We start from the raw sequence: 23,354 nt of genomic DNA on the forward strand, positions 1-23,354 counted from the left end.
TAGTCATATAGATACAAATTATTTATATTTTTATTGAATCCCACCTCCATATCTTCCTCAGGGAGTTTATGTCTTCAAGATATGTTAGATTTCACCATGTGACTTGCTTTGGTTTATGAAGGGTGGAGACTAACACCCCAACCCTTTGCCTTGAGCTTGGCTTTGGGAAATACTTAGAAAATGTAATGTTAACATATAGAATGAAAGCAGAGATTTGAAAAGTGCTTAAGACTTTGATATTTTCTCTGGAGTTTTCTGCCTTCAACACAGTAGGCACTTCCTCCCTGCCCCTCTAGCCACTGCTACTTATACTATGGATCTAAAAATAATGAACACTTGTGGAACAGACTGATATTGTTTGGATGTGTGTCTCCTCCAAATCTCATGTTGAAACGTCATCCTGTGTTGGAATGGGGACCTGGTGGGAGGTGATTAGATCATGGGAGTGGATTTCTCATGAATGGTTTTCCATCCCATTGGTGATAAATGAGCTTTTGCTTGGTAAGTTCATGTGTGACTTGGTTGTATAAAAGAGTCTGAGACCTCCCACTTCTTTCTCTCTCTCACTTACTCACTTGCCATGTGACCTGCTGCTCCTGCTTTGCCTTCTGGCGTGAGTAGAAGCTTCCTGAGGCTTCACCAGAAGCTGAGAAGATGCCAGCATCATGCTTCCTGTACAGCCTGCATAAGAATGAGCCAAATAAACCTTTGTTCTTTATAAATTACCAAGCCCCAGGTATTCCTTTATAGTAATGCAGAATAGACTAAACAAGACCTATGTCCAACATGCCAATTCTATCCAGACCTCAACATTTAAAGCAGAACATCTTGGCAGAATCCTACCAAGACCATCGACCCCCAGCCAACTGACAGACTCACAAGCTAGATTAAATGATTGGTATTTAAAACTACTGAATTTTGAAGTGCTTATATAACAAGAACTGGCTGATATAGAATTGTTTATTCTAGAGCTATAAAATTTGAACATTTAGGCAAGTGTTTTGCTATTGCATTTAACAGCATTTAAAATACAGGTGAAACGTCACAAGTAGTTATCTACTAAACGTGTTAAAAAAATGATTTAGTTTCTTGATGCATTTATTTCCCCCATCACTGAAATTGGAATAAAGAAACTAAGTCATTTCCATATAACTAGATTGTCATAAAGATTAAGTAATTATTATTGGAAAGATATTGGAAAAGGGCCCAGCAAGTAACAAATACACACCACTTAATTGCATATTAAATAAAATACACACTATTTTCATTAGAGCATATGTGTCCTCTTTCTACTGGCATAAAATGTGCTTTGAATATTTTATTAGTTCTCTTTGGCGAAAGAAATTCTGCAAATGGGGAAATAACATGACCAATGTAATGTGATAAGAAATAAAATATTAGACATAAAATACTTTGCAATATTAAAAGTTTATCAGTATGTGAGAAACTACATTTTCTCAAGTAAGACAAAATGTTCATGATAAAAAGTTAAGCATTAAACACATGGAAATATGTATATAGTATGAAGATAACAAATCAATTATCTGAAACTCCATATATAATGTCATATATATATATATAAAACTCCATATATAATGTACATATATAATTACTTAAGTCACTAAGTCATTTCCTTCAGTAAGACTCTTGAAGTAAGATCCCTTTGATCAATACTCTGGAAATATCATATTAAATTATAATTCCAGCATATGTTTAAAAAGTCCTCATATTTTAAGCTAGACTATTTTCGTGTATGTTTTGCTTTGTTCTTTCTCTCTTTCTCTCTGACTCTCTCTCTCTCTGTCAAGTTGTATGTTTCCAAAACATTGTGGCTATATCCTCTTCCTTAACAATTTGTTACATGACCTTTAGAAAAATAGGCTGTTACACTATTTATTTGAGGATCTTTCATTTGAAATAGTTACTGTAAATTTTCAAGTGTCCCACATTATTATAAACCTTATCAATGAAAACCAAAAGAATTCAATAGGTAATAAAATATGTGTTGTATGAATTTTCAGTCGAGACTAAGCAGAGAACATCAATAAAATCAAGCGCCAACTGGCAAGAGTTTTATTTTTTTAAAGGAGGATATATTTCTAATTACTTCTTCATGCTTGGCACATTGACTGGAGATGACTTTTGCTTCCAGCCACTCAAAATATCTAATGGATAGATGTGTCATATAAATATGTAAATGATGGGCAGAGCTATTTATATCTATTTGCTGTTCCTCTTTAATGTGGCCCTATACTTTCTGTATGCATTTCAATGTATCACACATATGTAAATGAAAGAAAAAATTGTTTGAGCTGAACCATAGAGTTCACTAGTTTACAAAAAATTTTAGTAATTTCACCAGAATTAACTATTTTTACTATTAGAAAATATCAGTAAATCCGCACTTAAATGCCTTAAAAGTTTTAGTATATAAAAGGTACCATTCTGTTTCTTCTTTTCCTAAAGAAATTCACCACACATCAGTAATTATGAATTAGTTACTATAATCTTAGAGTATTATGCATTTTGAGAGGGAGATCACTTCTGTTTTCTCAGATAAGATTCAGGTTTTTCTCATATAATAACACTTACTCATTTGAATGAAAAATTAAAAAACCTACTTTAAAAATATAAAAACACTTTATTCTACTACATCACCAAAATTTGACTGTAGGTTAGGAAAGGAGTCAAGACTTTTTTTTAGACAAGTCTTTCTACTTACGGAAAGGAGTCTTTTGGATAACAGTTTCATAACTTAACAGAGCTCAAATAATATGACATTAAAAGCTTTCAATAATTATCCTATTAGTTTTTTTCTATGTATAATAATCCTAGTTTTTTTCTATGTTAAAATATCCTTATCCTGGAATATTATACATTACAGAAAAATCACTAAGTAACACGATAATTTCTGGAAAATGAGGATGATATTAAGAAAGGGTAAGCTGAATGGCATATAGCTAATTTATTTTTAGACATTTTAGAGAGAATAAAATGCTATATCATTTTTGTTTCATGGCATACGAATTTAGATTCAGATGTTGCATTTTTATCCCAATATGGATATTTTCTCTTTATTCATATTTGTTCCTGCTATTCATATCTACATCCTCAGTCTTCACTATTTTCCCTAAGCAGGTTTCTCATTTTTATGATTTTTTTAGTGTGCCTGTTTTGACATTTTTGTTCATCCTCTTTCAAAAGCATGAATATATAAGACAAAAGTGGCAGTAGAAGGAAGAAAAGATAAGTAGGGATTAGAAAGAATGCTTATGTTTAAAATTTCCACATAGCAGATAAAAAATTATTTATATTTGGCAGGACATGATATATAGTTCAGTAAATCTGCTGGGTGAATTGTCAAAAGCAACACAATGTTCAATTTATTTTAAGTCTTTGTAAACTTGCTTCTCTTCAGACAAGAAAAATCTAACTACAATAGAGAATAATGCTTGGAAAAGCAAAGTATTCCTTCCACAGCAGTCTTACTACTAGAAAATCACACTGTGCAACCTCTTTCTCCGACAACTATTTTAATCACAACTGTTCTTCAGAGTGAACCAATTCATCCTCACCTATAATTAATAATTATTTGGCATACCTCCCGGCCTGACTTCTTACTCGTTAAACTCACACTAGCTATTCCAGATCACAAACGATCTCAATAAATTTTCATGACACTTTAGTTTGTTAATACAAGATTAAGTATTTAGATATTCTCAATTAATTGTATATGCCTCAAGTTTTTGCACAGACCATAAACAACAAAGCTAACACCCAACAGTCTTTCTATAACAAATCCCTCTTATTTTATTCTCTGTGTTATTTTCTCTTGTTTCCAGGTTGTTTATCTGCTATGTTTTTAATGCCATTTGATCCCAACAATAAAAATATATTGATAATTCATGTAGACTCCTTTAAATAATATTGCACTAAATATATTTATTTTGTGCATAGAAAAGATACATTCACTTCCTGGATGTATAACCATCCCCTTACATCTGTTTCATGGAATGCCTTTAGAATGAAAATATTTACCCTTTCTATTTCATGAGTCATGGAGGTATCCATTGTGCCTTCTAATGAAGATTATGCTTTAATTGTAAAATATTTGAACAAGGTAGAGATATATATTTTATTTATTTATTTGTGAAGTTAGTGATGTCCTAGGTTTAATATTTTTGTTCCACCCCCAAAATTCATATATTAAAATATTTATTACCAGTGTGATGACATTAAAAGGTGATGCCTTTGAGAGATGATTAGATCATGAGGGAAGAGCCCTTGAGAATGGGATTAGTATTTGATAAAAATATGACAGAGATCATTTCTGTCTTGGCTATGTGAGGCTACAAGGAAATCAACATTGTTGGCAAACTAAAAAGATTGCCTTAAAACTTCTGGCACCTTGATCTTCGAATTCCAGACTCCAGATATGTGAGAAATAAATGTTTGTTGCTTAAGCAACGTAGTCTGTAATATCTTGGCATAGCAGAAATGACTAACACAGGTGATATCTATTAAAAAGGTACATATTGGGAGGCTGAGGCAGGCGGATCACAAGGCCAAGAGATAGAGACCATCCTGGCTAACACGGTGAAACCCCATCTCTACTAAAAATACAAAAAATTAGCTGGGCGTGGTGGCAGGCGCCTGTAGTCCCAGCTACTCGGGAGGCTGAGGAAGGAGAGTGGCGTGAACTCCGGAGGCAGAGCTTGCAGTGAGCCGAGATTGCACCACTGCACTCCAGCCTGGGTGACAGAGCAAGACTCCGTCTCAAAAAAATAAATAATAAATAAATAAATAATAAAAAGGTACATTTACCCCTGCACATCCCCCACCACACACACACAAATTTAGACAGCTATTAATGGATAGAATTATCTTTGGGAGGGCTAAGGTTTTAATTAAGAATGTGCTTCAACATAATGAAGAAATAAAATGGAGAATAACTACAGAGAAAGTTTCACTGGTGAGATTGTCATACTTGAGACATCTGGAGATGCCTAGGTATAAAGAAGAAGGTCAAGAGATATCAGTATCTGCCACATGGTGAATGCCCTTCTTGTCCCCAGTGGCCTGCTTCGCGGAGGACATTGGCAGCTTTCACATTTATGTAATGCATAGACATTACTGCCACAATCTCCCAGGAACTGAAGATATTTCTGTGCTCCATCCCAAGAAGGAGTCACTGCAATGCCACTCCAGACACTGGCATCGTTGCCACAGCATTTGCACCAGCATGTCAGGCACCAGAGCCACCAGTGATGTGGACTAGCCCTTCTCTTGGCCCTGAAACTGTGTTCACTATTCAGGCACCTGTGTCACACACTAGCTCCGCTGCCACTCCATGAGAGTATATGTCTCCTACGTATGAGCTGCCATCACAGTAAGGTAGTCCATATTGGAACCCTGGAACTCCTGCTACTCAATATGTTCTTGAGCTCCAGACCCAGGTTTCTGATATATACCATGTATGTCCCTGCCTCCAGTGGAGGCACTAATGAAGCAGATGTATCTGCACTGTATCCCTAGAACAGCAGTTATTCTATCTTATGGACATGTGCTCTGGATCCTAACTCCACAGCCACTTCACAAGTGACCTTGTCACACACACCTTCACCAATGTAGCAGTGGGGGTGTCTGTGCCATAGATAGCAGTGCCACCACTGTCCCAGGCCCTGGAGTTATAGTCCCTGAATGTGGGCCTACTCCAAACCATGGCTCAGTGACCAGTCCATGAGACATAAGACAGCAGTGCCACTGTTACTGTCAGTGCACCTGTGAACATATTATGTCCGGAATTGGTGGGTTCTTGGTCTCACTGACTTCAAGAATGAAGCTGCAGACCTTCTCAGTGAGTGTTACAATTCATAAAGGTGACATGTCCGGAATTGTTTGTTTCTCCCATCTGGAGTTGTTCATCCCTCCCGGTGGGTTCGTGGTCTCACTGGCTTCAGGAGTGAAGCTGCAGACCTTCGCGGTGAGTGTTACAGCTCATAAAGGCAGCGTGGACCCAAAGAGTGAGCAGCAGCAAGATTTATTGCAAAGAGCAAAAGAACAAACCTTCCACAGTGTGGAATGGGACCCCAGCAGGTTGCAACTGCTGGCTGGGGGGGCCTGCTTTTATTCCCTTATCTGGCCCCACCCACATCCTACTGATTGGTCCATTTTACAGAGAGCTGATTGGTCAATTTTGACAGAGCACTGACTGGTGCACTTACAATCCTTTAGCCTCCTGGAGTGCCGGCAGAGAGGATGCCCAGGCCAAGGAGGCACCGAGAGTGAGCAAGGGCTGCTAGCACGTTGTCACGTCTCAATATCATGCCAAGATAAATCTTTTCAGTCATAAATTCCCCCATGGGGGAAAGAGAGATCAACATGATCACAGTATATTGCACCACTGAAGACTCCAATAGCTCTTAACAGTGCTGCAGATACCCATAGCCAGGGCCACTGAGAACACCTGAAATCTTTGCTGTTACTGACAGCAGTATACAGACCTGTACAGAGACTATGCTACTGCATCATCACTTTGCCAAGAATTGCCATATCCCATCAGACAGCATCCTCACAAACACCTATAGGTGAGGATCTTCCCTCACTGGAACCAATCTATAAAGTCAAGAAGCGCTAACTGCTGCATAAAATGAACAGACATCAACACAAGACAAAAAGATGCTATTCCTATCAAACTACCAATTACATTCATATGGAACTAAAAAAGAGGCCTAATAGCCAAGGAATTCCTAAGCAAAAATAAAAAAGCTGGAGGCATCACATTATCTGACTTCAAATTATACTATAAGGCTACAGTAACCAAAAAAGCATGGTACTGGTACACATACAGACACATAAACCAATGAACAGAATAGAGAGCTAAGAAATAAGGCTACACACCTACAACCATTTCATCTTTGACAAAATTGAGAGAAACAAGGAAGGGGGAAAGGAATCCCCTTCAGTAAAAGGTGCTGGGATAACTGGCTAGCCATATGCTGAAGACTGAAACTGGACCCCTGCCTTACACCATATGCAAAAATTAAATCAGGATTGATTAAATACTTAAATCTAAAACCAAAAACTACAAAAATTCTGCAATATAACCTATGAAATACCATTCTGGACATAAAACCTGGCAAACACTTCATGACAAAGATGCCAAAAGGAATTGAAATGAAAACAAAAATTGACAATTGGGATCTAATTAAGCTAAAGAGCTTCTGCACAGCCAAAGAAACTATCAACAGAGTAAACAGACAACCTACAGAATGGGAGAAAATATTTGCAAACTATGCATCTGATGACAGTTTAATATCCAGAATCTATAAGAGATTTAAACAAATTTACAACCAAAAAATAAACACCATTAAAAAATTAAAAAGTGAGTAAAGGATATAAACAGATACTTTTCAAAAGAAGACATACACACAGCCAACAAGCAAATAAAAAATGTTCAATACCATTAATTATCAGAGAAATGCAAACCAAAACCACAATAACATATTATCTCACACCAGTCAAAATGTCTATTATTAAAACGTCAAAATATATCATTTTCTAGCAAGGCTGTGGAGGAAATGGAACAATTATACCCTACTGGCAGAAATGCAAATTAGTGGCCTGGCACGGTGGCTCACGCCTGTAATCCCAGCACTTTGGGAGGCTGAGGCAGGCGGATCACAAGGTCAGGAGTTTGAGACCAGCCTGCCCAACATAGTGTCACCCCGTCATTATCGAAAATACAAAAATTAGCCAGGCATGGTGGCAGGCTCCTGCAGTCCCAGCCACTTGGGAGGCTGAGGCAGGAGAATCACTTGAACCCAGGAGGTAGAGGTTGCAGTGAGCCGAGATCACACCACTGCACTCCAGCCTAGGTGACAGAGCAAGAGTCCATATCAAAAAATAAATAAATAAATAAATTAATTAATTAATTAAATTAAATTAAAAATAAATGCAGATTAGTTTAGCCATTGTGGAAAGCAGTTTGACAATTTTTGAAAGAACTTAAAAAAAAACTACCATTTGGCCCAATAGTCCCATTACTGGGTATATACTAAAAGGAATAGAAATCATTCTACCATAAAGACACATGCACATGTATCTTCACTGCTGCACTATTCACAATAGCAAAGACATGAAATCAAACTAAATGCCCATCAGTGATAGACTGGATAAGGAAACTTTGGTACATATATGCCATGGAATACCATGCAGCCATATAAAAAAACAATGAAATCATGTCCTTTGCAGCAACATAGATGGAGCTGGAGGCCATTATCCTAACTGAACTAACACAGAAACAGAAAGCCAAATATTGCCTGTTGTCACTTATAAATGGGAGCTAAACATTGAGTGCATATGGTCACAAAGAAGGGAATAGCAAACACTGTGGTCTACATAAGAGTGGAAGGTGGGAGAAGAGGATGGAAAAACTACCTATTGGGTACTATTCCTATTACCTGGGTGATAAAATAATATGTATACCAAACCCCTGTGATATTTAATTTACCTATATAACAAACCTGCACATGTACCCTGGAACCAAAAAGTTAAAAAATAAAAAAAAATCACACACACACACACGCACACAGAAATATGAAAAACCAAGGACAAATATTATCACCAAAGAATCACAATAATTTTCCAGTGACTAACCACAAAGAAATTGAGATGTATGAACTTCCTGACACAGAATTCAACATAATTGTTTTACAGAAGCTCAGTGACCAAAAAGTGAACACAGATAGACAATTTAACATATTAGGAAAACAATAAATGAATAAAATTAAAAGCTCAACAAAAGACGGAAATAATAAAAAAGAAGCAAACAAGAATTCAAGAGCAGGAGAATATGGTAAGTGCAATGAAACCTGCACTCGACAGTGTCAACCACAGAATTCATTAAGCAGAAGAATAATCTATAAACTCAGAGAGAGGTCATTTGAAAACATGTCTTCAAAAGAGAAAAAAGAAAATAATGAAAGAGAATAAAGAGAGCCTCAGGATTTGTGAAACAGCACCAAGAGAGCTAACTTTTGCATTATAAAAGTAAAGGAAAGAGAAGAAAGAGAGAAATGAACAATAGCTTAAAGAAATAATGACTGAAAACATTCTAAATATAAGGAAAAATACAAACACTTAGGCATATGAAGGTTCAAGGTCTCTAATGAGCTACAACCAAAAATAGTTCACAAGACATAATGTAATTACTATTGAAAGTCGAAGACTGAGGGACTCTTGAAAGCAACAAATGAAAAAAGTTTCCTTACAAACCAGGAAATCCTTATGAGGCATCGGTGGATTTCTTTGCAGAAACTTTGCAGGCCAGAAGAGAATGAGATTACATTTTCAAAGTTTTGTAAGAAAATAACACAAAATTTCTAACCAAGGATAATTGGTGTAGCAAAAGTAAGGAAATATAAAGATTTTTCCTAGAGAAACAAAACCTGAGAAAGTTTATCATAACCAGACTTGTTTTAAAAGAAATGCTAAAGAAAATTCTTCAAGCTTAAAGAACAAGGATGCTAATTAGTAACATGAAAATATGTATTCAGAAAACTAACTGAAGGAAGGCAGTATATAGAAAAATTCAGAATACAGTGCAACAGTAGTGGTGGTGAGTAAATAATGTATATCTTTAATAGGAAGAACTAAATATGATTATAAATAATCATAGCCATAATAATTTGTTAAGGAACATATAAAAATATGTAATTTGTGACATCAAAAATGTAAAATGTGGGGGGAAGTAAAAGTGTAGAGTTTTTGTAGGCAAACAAATATAAGTTCTTATCAGCTCAAAGAAGTGTATTATAATTATATGATGTTTTATGTAAGCCCCATGGTAACCACAAAGCAATATCCTGTAGTAAAAAAAGAAAATATAAAAATAAAAAATCAAAGTATTTCACTACAGAAAAATCATCTAATCACAATGGAAGACAGTAAGAGAGAAAAAAAAGAAACAAAATATATGCAAAATGACCATAAAACAATTAACATTTCACTAGTAAATCACTACCTATCAATAATTACTTTTAATGTAAGCAGAGTAAATTCTCCAATTGAAAGACATAGAATAGCTGAATGAAGTTAAAAAGATGCAAGTATATGCTGCTGACAAGAGACTCACTTTACCTTCAAGGACACACAGAAATTGAAAATGGAGGGCTGAAATTACAATTATTTGATCTTACAAATTATAGGTATGTATTAAATTATCACATGGGGCCAGGCACAATGGCTCACACCTATAATCTCAGGACTTTGGGAGGCCAAGGTGGGCAGATCACTTGAGGTCAGGAGTTTGAGACTGGCCTGGCCAACATGGTGAAACCCCATCTCTTCTAAAAATACAAAAATTAGCCAGGCATGGTAGCAGGTGCTTGTAATCTCAGCTACTCAGGCGGCTGAGGCAGGAGAATTGTTTGAACCTGGGAGGCCAAGACAGCACCACTGCACTCCAGCCTGGGCAGCAGGCAAGATTCCAAAATAAATATGTGAATAAATAAATAATCACATGAATCATGAAAATATGCATATCTCTCATGTATCTGTCAGGTCTCTGAGCCCAAGCTAAGCCATCATATCCCCTGTGATCTGCACGTACACATCCAGATGGCCGGTTCCTGCCTTAACTGATGACATTCCACCGCAAAAGAAGTGAAAATGGCCTGTTCCTGCCTTAACTGATGACACTGTCTTGTGACATTCCTTCTCCTGGCTCATCCTGGCTCAAAAGCTCCCCCACTGAGTACCTTGTGACCCCCACTCTGCCCGCCAGAGAACAACTCCCCTTTGACTGTAATTCTCCTTTACCTACCCAAATCCTATAAAACGGCCCCACCCCTTTCTCCCTTTGCTGATTCTCTTTTTGGACTCAGCCCGCCTGCACCCAGGTAAAATAAACAGCCATGTTGCTCACACAAAGCCTGTTTGGTGGTCTCTTCACATGGACGCGCATGAAAGTATCCATTTTTAAAAATTAGAAAAGTAGTAATTGAAGGGAGAGAAAAGGATATTCCATGCAAAGGGAAACCAAAAAAATTATAGGAGTATCTCCATTATAACAAACAAAACAGAAATTGTCAAAAACTATTAAAGACAAAGCAGGTTATTATACAATGATAAAATTATCAAGTCATCAATCACATATAGCAACTGGAAATACAGAATAAACATCCTAACTTGAAAATCTAAAATTTTGAATGATTCTAAATTTGAAACTTTATGACCACCACCATGACCATCTCACTGTAGCATTTTAGATTTTAGATTTTTGGATTAGGAATGCTCAGTGGTTAAGTATACAGTGAATATTCTAAACCCCACCCCCCCCACCAAAATTTTAAATCCAAGACACTATAATCCAAAGTTTTTCAGAGAAGTGATACTCAGCCTTACATATACACCTACATCACAGCACCTGAATAAATAAAGCAAATATAAACCGCTTTTCACTTGATGTTTTCAAAGTTATCTATTTCTCTTTAATTTTTGATAGTGATTAGGTTACATCCTGGTGAAGTTTTCTTTGGGTTGAAGCTCAGTAGAAAACTTTAACACTGGATGTGAACTATAATACAAATGGAATCAGGAGACATATAAGAAATATCTAACAGTAGCAAAAAATGCCTTATTCTCAAGTACACATGAAACATTATCCAGGATAGATAATATGTGAGGCCATAATAAAAGTCTTATCAAATTTAAGAAAAGTTAAATTATATCAAGTATGTTGTGTGACTGCAATGGTATAGAAATGAGGAACATGAGGAGCTCCAAAAAATTCACAAATATGTGGAAATTAACATGCTCCTTAGCCATCAATAAATCAAAAAAGGAATTAAAAATGAAAATTTTAAAAATATCTTGAAACAATTAAAAATACACACACAGCATGCCACCACATACTGGATGCAGGAAAGCAGTTTTAAAAAGGAGTTTAATAGCAATGAACACCTATATTCAAAAAGAAAGGAAGATAGATCCATCTTAAGTAAACTACCAAACATTTCACCTAGAGGAAATAGAAAATGAGGAACAAACAAAGCCCAAAGTTAATAGAGAAAAGGAAATAAAAAACATCAGAACAGAATAAATGAAACAGAGCCTGGAAAAATACTAGAGATGAACAAAACTGAGTTTTTTAAAAAGATAAACAAAATTGAGAAACATTTTGCTAGACTAAGAAAAAAGGGAGAAAATTCAAATGAATAAAATAGAAAAGAAGAAGAAATAACTCACACTACAGAAACAAAGAATCCTAAGAGATTACAATAAACAATTATATGCTAAAAATTGGATAACTTAGAACAGATGAATAAATTGCTAGACTCATGGAATGTACCAAGACGGAATTATGAAGAAATAGAAAACTTAAAGAGACCAATGATGAGTAAACAGATTGAGTTGGCAATAAAATTCTCCCATCAAAGAAAAGCCCAGGAACTAAAGGCTTCACTGCAGAATTCTACCTGACATTTTTTAAAAATAATGAAAACTAGTCATTCTTAAACTATTAAAAAAAAAAGTTAAAGAAAAGAGTATACTGTCAGTGGGTGCCTGTAGTCCCAGCTACTTGGGAGGCTGAGGCAGGAGAATGGCATGAACCTGGAAGGCAGAGCTAGCAGTGAGCTGAGATCGCGCCACTGCACTCCAGCCTGGGCGATAGAGCGCGAGACTCCTTCTCAAAACAAACAAACAAACAAACAAACAAACAAACTGTATACTGCTGCCAGCATTACTCTGTTACCAAAGCCAGATAAAAACACTACGAGAAAAAAAAGGAGGAACCAATATCCCTAATAAACATAGAAGTAAAAATTATCAACAAAACACCAGCAAACTAAATTCAACTGTACATTACAATAATAATTCACCATGATCAGAAGAAATTTATCCCAGAGGTGCATACTTCAATGTCTATAAATCTATAAAGATTATATACTACATTGACATAATGAAGGATGTAACCATATGAACATATTAATAGAAACAGAAAAAAGTCATTTGACAAAATATATCACCATTTTATGATTAAAAACTCTCAAAAAATCAGTTATAGAAGGAATGCACCTCAATACAAGAAAGGCCATATATTAGAAGCCCATAGTTAATGTAATACTCAGTGATATAAAGTTGAAAATTTTTCCTCTGAGATCTGGAACAATGTAAGAATAACCACTCTTGCCACTTCTATTTGATACAGGAGATAGAAAGAAATTATTTATGCAGATAGTAAGTGCAACAGAGTTCTTGGGAGAATTTTCCTTTTAACAAAAAGCAGCCCAAAATCATTTCTTTTCTAACAAAGAGCAGCCTGAAAAATGAAGCTGCAGACATAGATAAGCAAGCTGGAAGCTTGCACGAATGAATGCTGGCAGCTTTGCCAATAGAAAATGGCTACCCTGGAAGCCAGTTATGTTCAATGAGGAAGGTCCATCTTGCCTTTTCTTTGTCACCACGTGTACAGTAAAGAAGCAGGCAACATGGTGCTGACCAGGTAGAGAATCCATTTGCATAACCATGGACCGGAAAACCTGTTCAGGACCCCTCTCTACAAGAAAGAGCTTTTCTCTTTCTTTCGCCTATTAAACTTTCGCTCTTAACCTTACTCTTTGTGTGTCTGCATTTTTGATTTCCTTGGCCCGGGAAAACGAGCCTCGGGTATTACCCCAGACAACAATGCCACTTCCTATTCACTAAGGTATGAAAAAACCCAGGCAGAGCAATTAGAGAAGAGAAAGAAATAGAAAGCATCCAAATTGGAAAGGAAGAAATTAAATTGTCTTTCTTTGCAGATGATGTGAACTTACAAACTCTAAAGACTCCAACAAAAACTTTGAGTAATAAAAAATTCAGTAAAATTGCAAGGTACAAAATCAACATATAAAAATCAGTAGTGTTTCTATACACTAACAACAAATTAACAAAAAAAATCAAGAATATAAGCTACAAAAATAATAAAATAATTAAGATTTAATTTAACCAAGGAAAAGCAAGATATAGGGACGAAAATCTATAGAACATTGAAGAAATTAAATAGGACAGTAATAAATACAAAGATATCTGTGTTCATAAATTAGAAGAGTTAATAGTGTTAAAATACCCATACAACCCAGAGTGATCTACAGATTCAATGCAATTACTATAAAAATTCCAATGACATTTTCACAGAAATAGAAAAACAGTCCTAATATTCAATGTAAACACGAAGATCCTGAATAGTTAAAACAAACTTAAGCAAAAAAGTGCAAAGCATAAAGTATCACACTGCCTATTTTTAAAACCTACTATAAAGTTATACTAATCTAAACATGATATTATAAACTCTAAAGACTCCAACAAAAATCTTTTAGACTTATAGACAATTTGAGTAAAGTTGTAAGACAAAAGTCAACATGCAAAAATCAGTTGTGTTCATGCGTTACACTGGCATATGATAGTATAAACCCTGAAGACTCCAACAAAAATCTTTTAGACTTATAGACAATTTGAGTAAAGTTGTAAGACAAAAGTCAACATGCAAAAATCAGTTTGTGTTCATGCGTTACACTGGCATATGATAGTATAAACCCTGAAGACTCCAACAAAAATCTTTTAGACTTATAGACAATTTGAGTAAAGTTGTAAGACAAAAGTCAACATGCAAAAATCAGTTGTGTTCACGCGTTACACTGGCATATGATAGTATAAACCCTGAAGACTCCAACAAAAATCTTTTAGACTTATAGACAATTTGAGTAAAGTTGTAAGACAAAAGTCAACATGCAAAAATCAGTTGTGTTCATGCATTACACTGGCATAAACATAGATACATAGACCAAAGGAGCAAAATACAAAGTCCAGAAATAAAACCAACCATTTATAGTCAGCTGATTTTTGACAAAAGTAGTAATAACACAATGAGGCAAGAACAGTCTCTTCAATAAATTTTGTTGAGACCAGGATATTTACATTCAGAAGAATGCAATTAAAACTGTATCTCACACCATATACAAAAATGATCAGCTCAAAATGAACTTAACACTTAAATGTAAGAACTGAAACTGTAAAACTTCTGGAAGAAAGCAATAGGGGGCAAGCTCCAGGTCATTGGTGTGTGAAATTCTTTTTCTGATATGACCCTGCAAAACACAGGCAACAAAACCAGAAATAGACAAATGGCTTTACAGTAAACTAAAAAATTTCTGTGCAAGAGAAACAATCAACAGAGTGAAAAGACATCATAAATGATGGGAGAAATATTGATAATTTATACATTTGATAAGAAGTTAAATATCCAAAATATATAAGAAACTCAACAGCAAGAAAACAAATAACCCAATTCAAATAGGGGGAAAGAAACTGAATACACATTCCTCAAAAAAAGACACACAAATGACCAACAGGTATATGAAAATGTGTGCAATATCACTAATCATCTGTAATGCACATCAAAACCATAACAAGGCATAACATCACACCCATTAGAATTATTTTTACCAAAATGTCAAAACGTTAACAAATGTTTGTGAGGATGTGACGAAAAGGTAATCTTTACATATTGTTCACGGGAATGTAAATTTGTACAGCCCTTATAGAAAACGGTATAGAGGCTCTTCAAAAAATAGAACTACTACATGATCCAGGAATCCCGGTTCTGAATATATATCCAAAGGAAATGAAACTACTATCTTGAAGAGATATCTGTACCCACATGTTCATAGCAGTATGTTTTCAAAATAGCCAAGGTTTAGAAACAACCCAAGTGTCCATTGATGGGTAAATAGATTAATAAAATGTGGAAATCTTGCCATATGCAACAACATAGATGAACTGGAAGGACATCAGGCTAAGTAAAATAATCAGGCGCTAAAGACAAGTACTACATAATCGCACTGATATATGAAATCCAAAAAATTTGAACTCATAAAAGCAGAGAGTAGAATGGTGATTGCCAGGGACTTGGAGGAGGTAGAAATGAGGAGATATTGGTCAAAGTATACAAATTTCAGTTTTGCCAGATGAATTAACTCTGGAAATCTAATGTACAGAAGGATGACTACAGTTAACAATACTTTATCCTGTACTTGAAATTTTCTAAGAATTTAGATCTTAAGTGGTCTTTCCTCCCCCATACTCACACGGTAACTACGTGAGGGGATTAATATATAAATTGGCTTGATTGTGGTGATCATTTCACAATTTCAGAGCATCACATTGATCATCTTAAATACATGCAATTTGTATTAATCAATTATACCTCAGTAAACCTGAAAAAAGAATAACTGAATAATTAACAAACTATTATTTAAATGATCAATATGCATAGGTGCTCAACTTCACTTGTCATCAGAGAAATGCAAATGAAAACCACGATATAATACCACTACACAATCAAAAAATAGCTTAAAAAATAATGGTAACCAATATCTAAATTTGGGGAAAATGTAAAGCAACTGAAACTTCCATAAATTCCTTGCAGGAGGATAAACTGGTTCACACATTCTGGAAACCTTTTAGCAAAATTTATAAGCAAATGTATTACTCACAGTTCTGGATGCTGGGATGTCCAAGATCAAGGCACTATCATGTTCAGTGTTTGCTGAGGGTCCAATCTCTGTTTCCAAGTGGGCACATTGAATGCTGCATACTCCAGAGGGAACCTAAACTTTTTGATGCCATCTAATAGAAACTAAATATGGGCCAGGTGCAGTGGCTCACACCTGTAATCCCAGCACTTTGGGAGGCTAAGGCAGGCGAATCACTAAGTCAGGAGTTCAAGACCAGCCTGGCCAACATGGTGAAACCCCGTCTCTACTAAAAATACATGAAGAAATAGCTGGGTGTGCTGACGTGTGCCTGTAATCCCAGATACTTGGGAGGCTGAGGCAGGAGAATCACTTGAACCCAGGAGGCAGAGGTTGCAGTGAGCCAAGATCACGTCACTGCACTCCAGCCCAGGCAACAGCGCGAGATTCCGTCTCAAATAAATAAATAAATAAATAAATAAACAAACTAAATATGTGCTCTATGTGTCATCAATCCCATTTGTAGGTGTATACATACTCAATAGAAATGAGTCCATATGTTCTCCAATAGATCTGTTCCTAGAAGCAGTATTCATAAAAGCCAAAAATTGGAAACAATCCCAAATGCCCATCAACAACTTAATTGAAAAATAAATGTTGGTAAAATCACCCAATTACAGTAATGGTTCTCAAGGTTTTTAGTCTCAATACCTCTTTGTATGCTTAAAAATTATTACAGAAACCAAGGAACTTTTGTTTATGTGAGTTATATCTATTAATATTTATCACCCAGAAAATTAAAATTGACAAGTTTTAAAAACCAGGAACACATGAGCACCCATCGCTTAACATAACCTCTGAAAAACTCGTCTGTATGCTTATGACAGATTAAGACTGAAAAGGGGAAGAATATCTTAGTGTTACAATGAAAATGGTTTAGACCTTGTGAACACACTGAAAATGTTTCAGGAACTCTAGGAGTCTCTCTGTTAAACTCAGAGAAGCGGTGCTTATACAATAAAATTGAACAAACTACAACATGTAAAAATATGGATTAGTTTCCCAAACTTAATGAAGAAGCCTGAAAAAGACTACATACAATATTATATCATTTCTATTAAAAAAAAATAAACTCAGGAACAGGCCAGGCAAGGTGGCTCAAGCCTGTAATCCCAGCACTTTGGGAGGCCAAGGTGGGCGGATCACCTGAGGTTGGGAGTTTGAGACCAGCCTGACCAACATAGAGAAACCCTGTGTCTACTAAAAATACAAAATTAGCCAGGCATGGTGGTGCATGCCTGTGATCCCAGCTGCTCAGGAGGCTGAGGCAGGAGCGTTGCTTGAGCTCAGGAGGTGGAGGTTGCGGCGAGCAGAGATTGCGTCATTGCACTCCAGCCTGGGCAACGGGAGCGAAACTCTAACTCCAAAAACAAAACAAAAACAAACTAAAACAAAACTAAAAAACAGGAACAGACAAAACTAAGCCATGCTGTCAGAAGTGAGAATAGGGGAGTATGACTGGAAGAGAGCTAAAGGGAAGTGTTTAGGGTGCACTTACTGCTATTTCTTAATCTGGGTGCTCGGTTTGTGAAAATGCATAGGGCTCTGCACTTATAAAACTTTATGTGTGCATATTATATTTTAATAAACAGTAAAACACAAAAATATAACTTAAAAAACGTATTCAGATGCAAATATCATATATGAATATTCATAGGAATAGTATTCAGAAATAGTATTCATAAACCAAAAGGTAGAAAATATCCAGAATACTGCCAACTGATGTGATACATTTTTTGTTACACAAAATGTGATACAGCCACACAATGAATTATTATTCAGCTATAAATGAATGAAGTACTGAACCATGCAACAACATGGTGAAACTTTGAAAACCTGCTAAAGGAAATAAGCCAGGAGCAAATATATTTTATGCTTGCACTTATATGAAACATCCAGAATACACAAATCTATAATGACAGAATGTAGATGAGTGGTTGCTTTGGACTGAGGACTGGAGTTGCAAGATGATGGCTAAAATATAAAAGGTTTCTTTATAGTGTGATACAAATATTTTAAAATTGTTCGTGGTGATGGTTGCACAACTCTATAAATATAATAAAAATCATCAAATTGTACATGTTAAATATATGAATTATATCTCAGTAAAGCTGTTACCAACAACAACAAAATCTAAGCAGCTTTTACATTCTTCTAACTGCTTCTGAAAAAATCACTTCAAATTTGTCAGAAATGTGAACTGCATGTCTAACATATTTTTATGTAATTTATTCTTCTGATTATAATTAGCTGCTTTGATAACAAACTCTTCTGTTTAGGGAGGTCATTAAAATACTGGTTCAAGGCTGTCACAGCGTAGACTATGTTAGGCAGAATTTCTGTAACATTTGCTGTATTGTTTAGCAGTTTATTTTAATTCCCTTTGTGTTTGCATTGTTTCTTATGCTTAATTTTGTGATGTGTGAGTTCTTTAGATCTTGCATAACACTGGGGAATACTGCTAATTTCATAAAGTCTACACATGCTGAATTCACATGATTATGAGCAGTGTTTGGTTGTTCTCACTCCCTCCCACTCTTTCAGAAATCTTTGTGGCAGAATACAATAAGAATTAAATATTATTTTGTTCAAAATGTTCACAGCTTTTTCTTATTCCCTTCTCTACTTCCCTCTGCCTTTAACTTTAGTGAAGTGAAAATACCAACTGGCATCTGGCTTTTGTTCACATTTTAAATAAATGGCAGTAGGAAATCTTTGCCATAAGCATAGCTTGCATTGATATTTGAGGCAGATTATTGCAGAGAAAAAGGATGTCTATATAAAAATGATTTGAAGCTTACAAATAAATATCTGATTTCAAAGAATCTGTCAGTTACTGTGAAACGCATTTTAAAATCAATGAGTAACCTGGTATGAATTAATACAAATATTTCATTTCTATTTATATTTATTTATATTTTATTTCTACTCCATTTACTTAAGCGTGTTTCTATATTAATTATTTCATATCTCTAATATATATATTTTCTCTAAATTTACAACTTTAGAATTGAAGACTACCCAAACTCTGTTAGGAATGCTTGCTTTCCAGGTATCACTGGTACTGCATATAAATAAGATGGCATAATTTATTGCTTACATTAGTGAGGGGGAATACTGCCTCAGCACCTCAGCAGAGGTTTTATAGTGTTTCCAAAGGGAAAAGACAAGGTGAGATTTATTGAGTTTTTTCAGCTTTATTGACTTATAATTAACATATATAAATTGCATATATTTAAGGTATACAACTTGATGTTTCAACATACATATACATTAGAAAATGCTCACCACAATCTACTAACATATCCACCAACTGACATATTTTCTGAATTTTATTTCTTTTTTTCATGCGATATGACCACTTAAGATCTACCTCTTAGCAAATTTCAAATAAATAATAGAGTATTCTTAACTATAGTCACCATATGAAACATTAGCTCTCCAGAAATTATTCATTTTTGAAGTCTAGTTTAAGGTAAGTGTTTTATTGTGAGAATTGGTTAGGTTTGGGAAGTATCATAATTTAGCAGTTTATGATTTGGGAGAACAAGGCAAACTTCTGAGGCCAAGAGGTAAATAGCATTGGGAGGTCTGCTGATTCTTCCTATTAAAGAGTTGCTGAGTTTTTCAGAAAATTCCTATAAATATTTCAAGTTATTTTCTTGGTCAAGAGTCTCTTGGAGCAGTAAAATTATACTAAAGAAAACAAGGAATAATAAAGACTTATTAACATAGCAAGCTATGTGAGGGCAGATAGTTCTGGTTCTCTACTGCTTTAACAAAGTCTTCACAGAGAGGGGACATTTGAACTTGTTCTTGCATCTTTGAAACATACTATTTCTTTTTATTTTATTTTTTGAGACAGGGTCTTATTATGTTGCCTAGGCTGGTCTTAAACTCCCAGGATCAAGTGTTCCTTTCATTTCAGCTTCCCATGTACCTTGAATTACAGGTGTGAGCCACTGCATTTAGCAATATACTATTATTATTAATGAGAATAAAATGATAGAAACAATAATAATACTTATTTCTTTATGAAAAACAAAAGCTAATAAAAGTTTGAGCTGGAAACTTTTAGAGATACAGGAGATATTGACATATTAACTTAAAGTCTTTAGTGAAAAAACATCAATGAAAACATTTGATGTTAAGAGCTCAGTAATAAGGGAAGGAAATTTATTACTAAACTGAACAAAATCAAAATTTTAAAAACAGGCTGTACTATGCAAAATACAAAATAAATAATTAAATCATTCTCAAGTAGCAACTGGTAAAGCTCAAGTTTAAGACAGGAAGATAGAGGGTAAATATGTAAGTTATTGCGGCATGTTTAGTCTCATCTAAGTTAAATTTTACTTTTTAAGTTTAATAATATAAAATCTATAATAAAAACCTTTTTATTTTAATTTTGTGAGTGCACAGTAGTTGTATATATTTATGGGGTACATGAGATATTTTGATATAGACATGCAATGTGTAATAATCAGATCATGAAAAATAGAATGTCCATCCCGTGAAGCATTTATCCTTTATGTTAAAAAAATCCAATTATACTTTTTTAGCTATTTTTAAATGTACAATGAAATTATTTTGATTATGGTCACCCTGTCGTTCTATCAAATACTAGGAATTATTCATTCTTTCTACTTATGTATTTTTGACCCATCCCCACCTCATCCCCACTCCTCACTAACCTTCCCAGTCTCTGGTAACCACCCTTCTGCTCTCAATCTCCATGTGTTCAATTGTTTTGATTTTTAGATCCCACAACTGAGAACATATGATGTTTGTGTTTCTGTGCCTGATATATTTCACTGAACATAATGATCTCCAGTTCCATCCATGTTGTTGCAAATGACAGGATCTCATTCCTTTTCAAGGCTGAATAGTACTCTATTGTGTATATGTACCACATTTTCTTTATCCATTAATCTGTTGATGGACACTTAGGTTGTTTTCAAATCTTGACTATCATGAACAGTGCCGCAACAAACATAGTAGTGCAGATCTCTCTTCCATATACTAATTTCCTTTCTTATGAGTATATACCTAGCAGTAGAACTGCTGAATCATATGATAACTCTATTTTTAGTATTTTGAGGAACCTCCAGACTGTTCTCCATAGTGGTTGTACTAACTTATTCCCACCACAGCTGGGAATGTGCTGGGTCACACCTATAGTCAGTGTGTCTCAGAGCACAAGTTCCTCAATGTAGTACCTGTGTATCACTGCTGATTATTCAGGGCCCAAGGGCTATTTAGTCAGCAAGTGATGAATTTTGTGAGGACCGGATCCTTCTTTTCAAGGCAGCAAGTTCCCTTTTGTGCCAGGGTGTGTCAGGAAATGTCGTCCATCCAGGAGCTAGAACCTGGAATGGGGGCATTACTACACTTCTCAGTGCCCTATCCTACTGTGACAGAGCTGGTTTCCAAGATGCAAGACAAAGTCTTCTTTGTTCTTCCCCCTCCTCCTCTTAAGCAGAAGGAAGAAGACACTTTCACTGTTGTGAGGTGCACTGCCTGGGGTTGGGGAAGGAGTGCCAGCAAGCACTCCTGTAGCCACCTTGGCTGATGTCTCCCTAGATAACATGCCACCCTAGTCCTCTGGCTCTGACCCCAGCCCAGCACTAGGAGTTGCCCAGGAATTACAGTCCTCATGTCCTATACTGCCTTTCAAATTTACCTAGGACCTCCAGAACACTTGAGCCTGCCATGGTAAGGCTTGCTGAGAAACTCGGGTTACAACAGATGGGATGGGCGATTCCCCTTTGCCGAGGGCTGGTCCAAACGCTCCCTCCAGGCACCAGCACTGGCTGAGCCTAGCACAGCTTTGCTCTCTACCATAACAGGGCAGCACTGAGTTCAATGTAATGTCTCCCAGTTGCTGTGCTCTCCCTCTCCTAAGTGCACAGGCTCTCCTCACCTCAGAGCTGCTGCTGGGAGATGGAGGGCTGGTAGTGTTGGCAATCCTGGACTGTGTCTCCAACCTTCCTCAATGTCTCTTTCAATGATATGAAGTTAAAACCAGGTAATATGATCACTCACCTGATTTTTTGTTTTTGTGGTGATGCTTAATTAAGTCATAATTCTATTTTAGTCCTAATTCTGCCATTTTCTATTTATAAAAATTATATAACTATAGTTCTTTATTTTGTTTGTATATACGTGTGTGTTTTTTAAACTTGGGGAAATAGCAAAAAAGACTCAGTTGTTATTGGTTTAAGTAAGACTACATATATAGTACTATCACCATATTTAGATTCAGTAGGTTTTGATAAAATTTAGTTGCATTATTTTAATTACTATTTTGTTATAACATAGGCTTTCATTTTTGAGATGGTCATCAGTTTCAATTAAAAACAACAAGGGATTTCCACTAAAGAGTCAAGTTTCTGAAATAAGGCATAATTTTACTATTGTGTTCCCAGACACAGGACTGAATGCCCTCACTTGTAAAGTCTCATGTACTTAAAATACTTTATACTCATCTTTGTCCACTAATGCTTCTTTGGTAGTCATTTGACTTTGGACTTAGAAGAGGATTCAGGCAATATGTGGTGAGTTTGTTTATCAGGTTGGAAATTATTCAATGCACAGGATGAGAGATGTGTAATATTGTGTTTCAACACCAGGAAGTTATAAGAACTCACAAAATTTCATGAAGGAGGAAATAAACATTTTCTGAAACTAGAATAAATATATCCCTTGCATTTTTGTTCTTCCCCTTACTTCTGCCAAGGAAGAGGATTGTTAAAGATCCTGATAACAATCTTTTTC

This window comes from Pan paniscus, chromosome 12 (assembly GCF_029289425.2).
Source record: "Pan paniscus chromosome 12, NHGRI_mPanPan1-v2.0_pri, whole genome shotgun sequence".
NCBI lineage: Eukaryota > Metazoa > Chordata > Mammalia > Primates > Hominidae > Pan > Pan paniscus.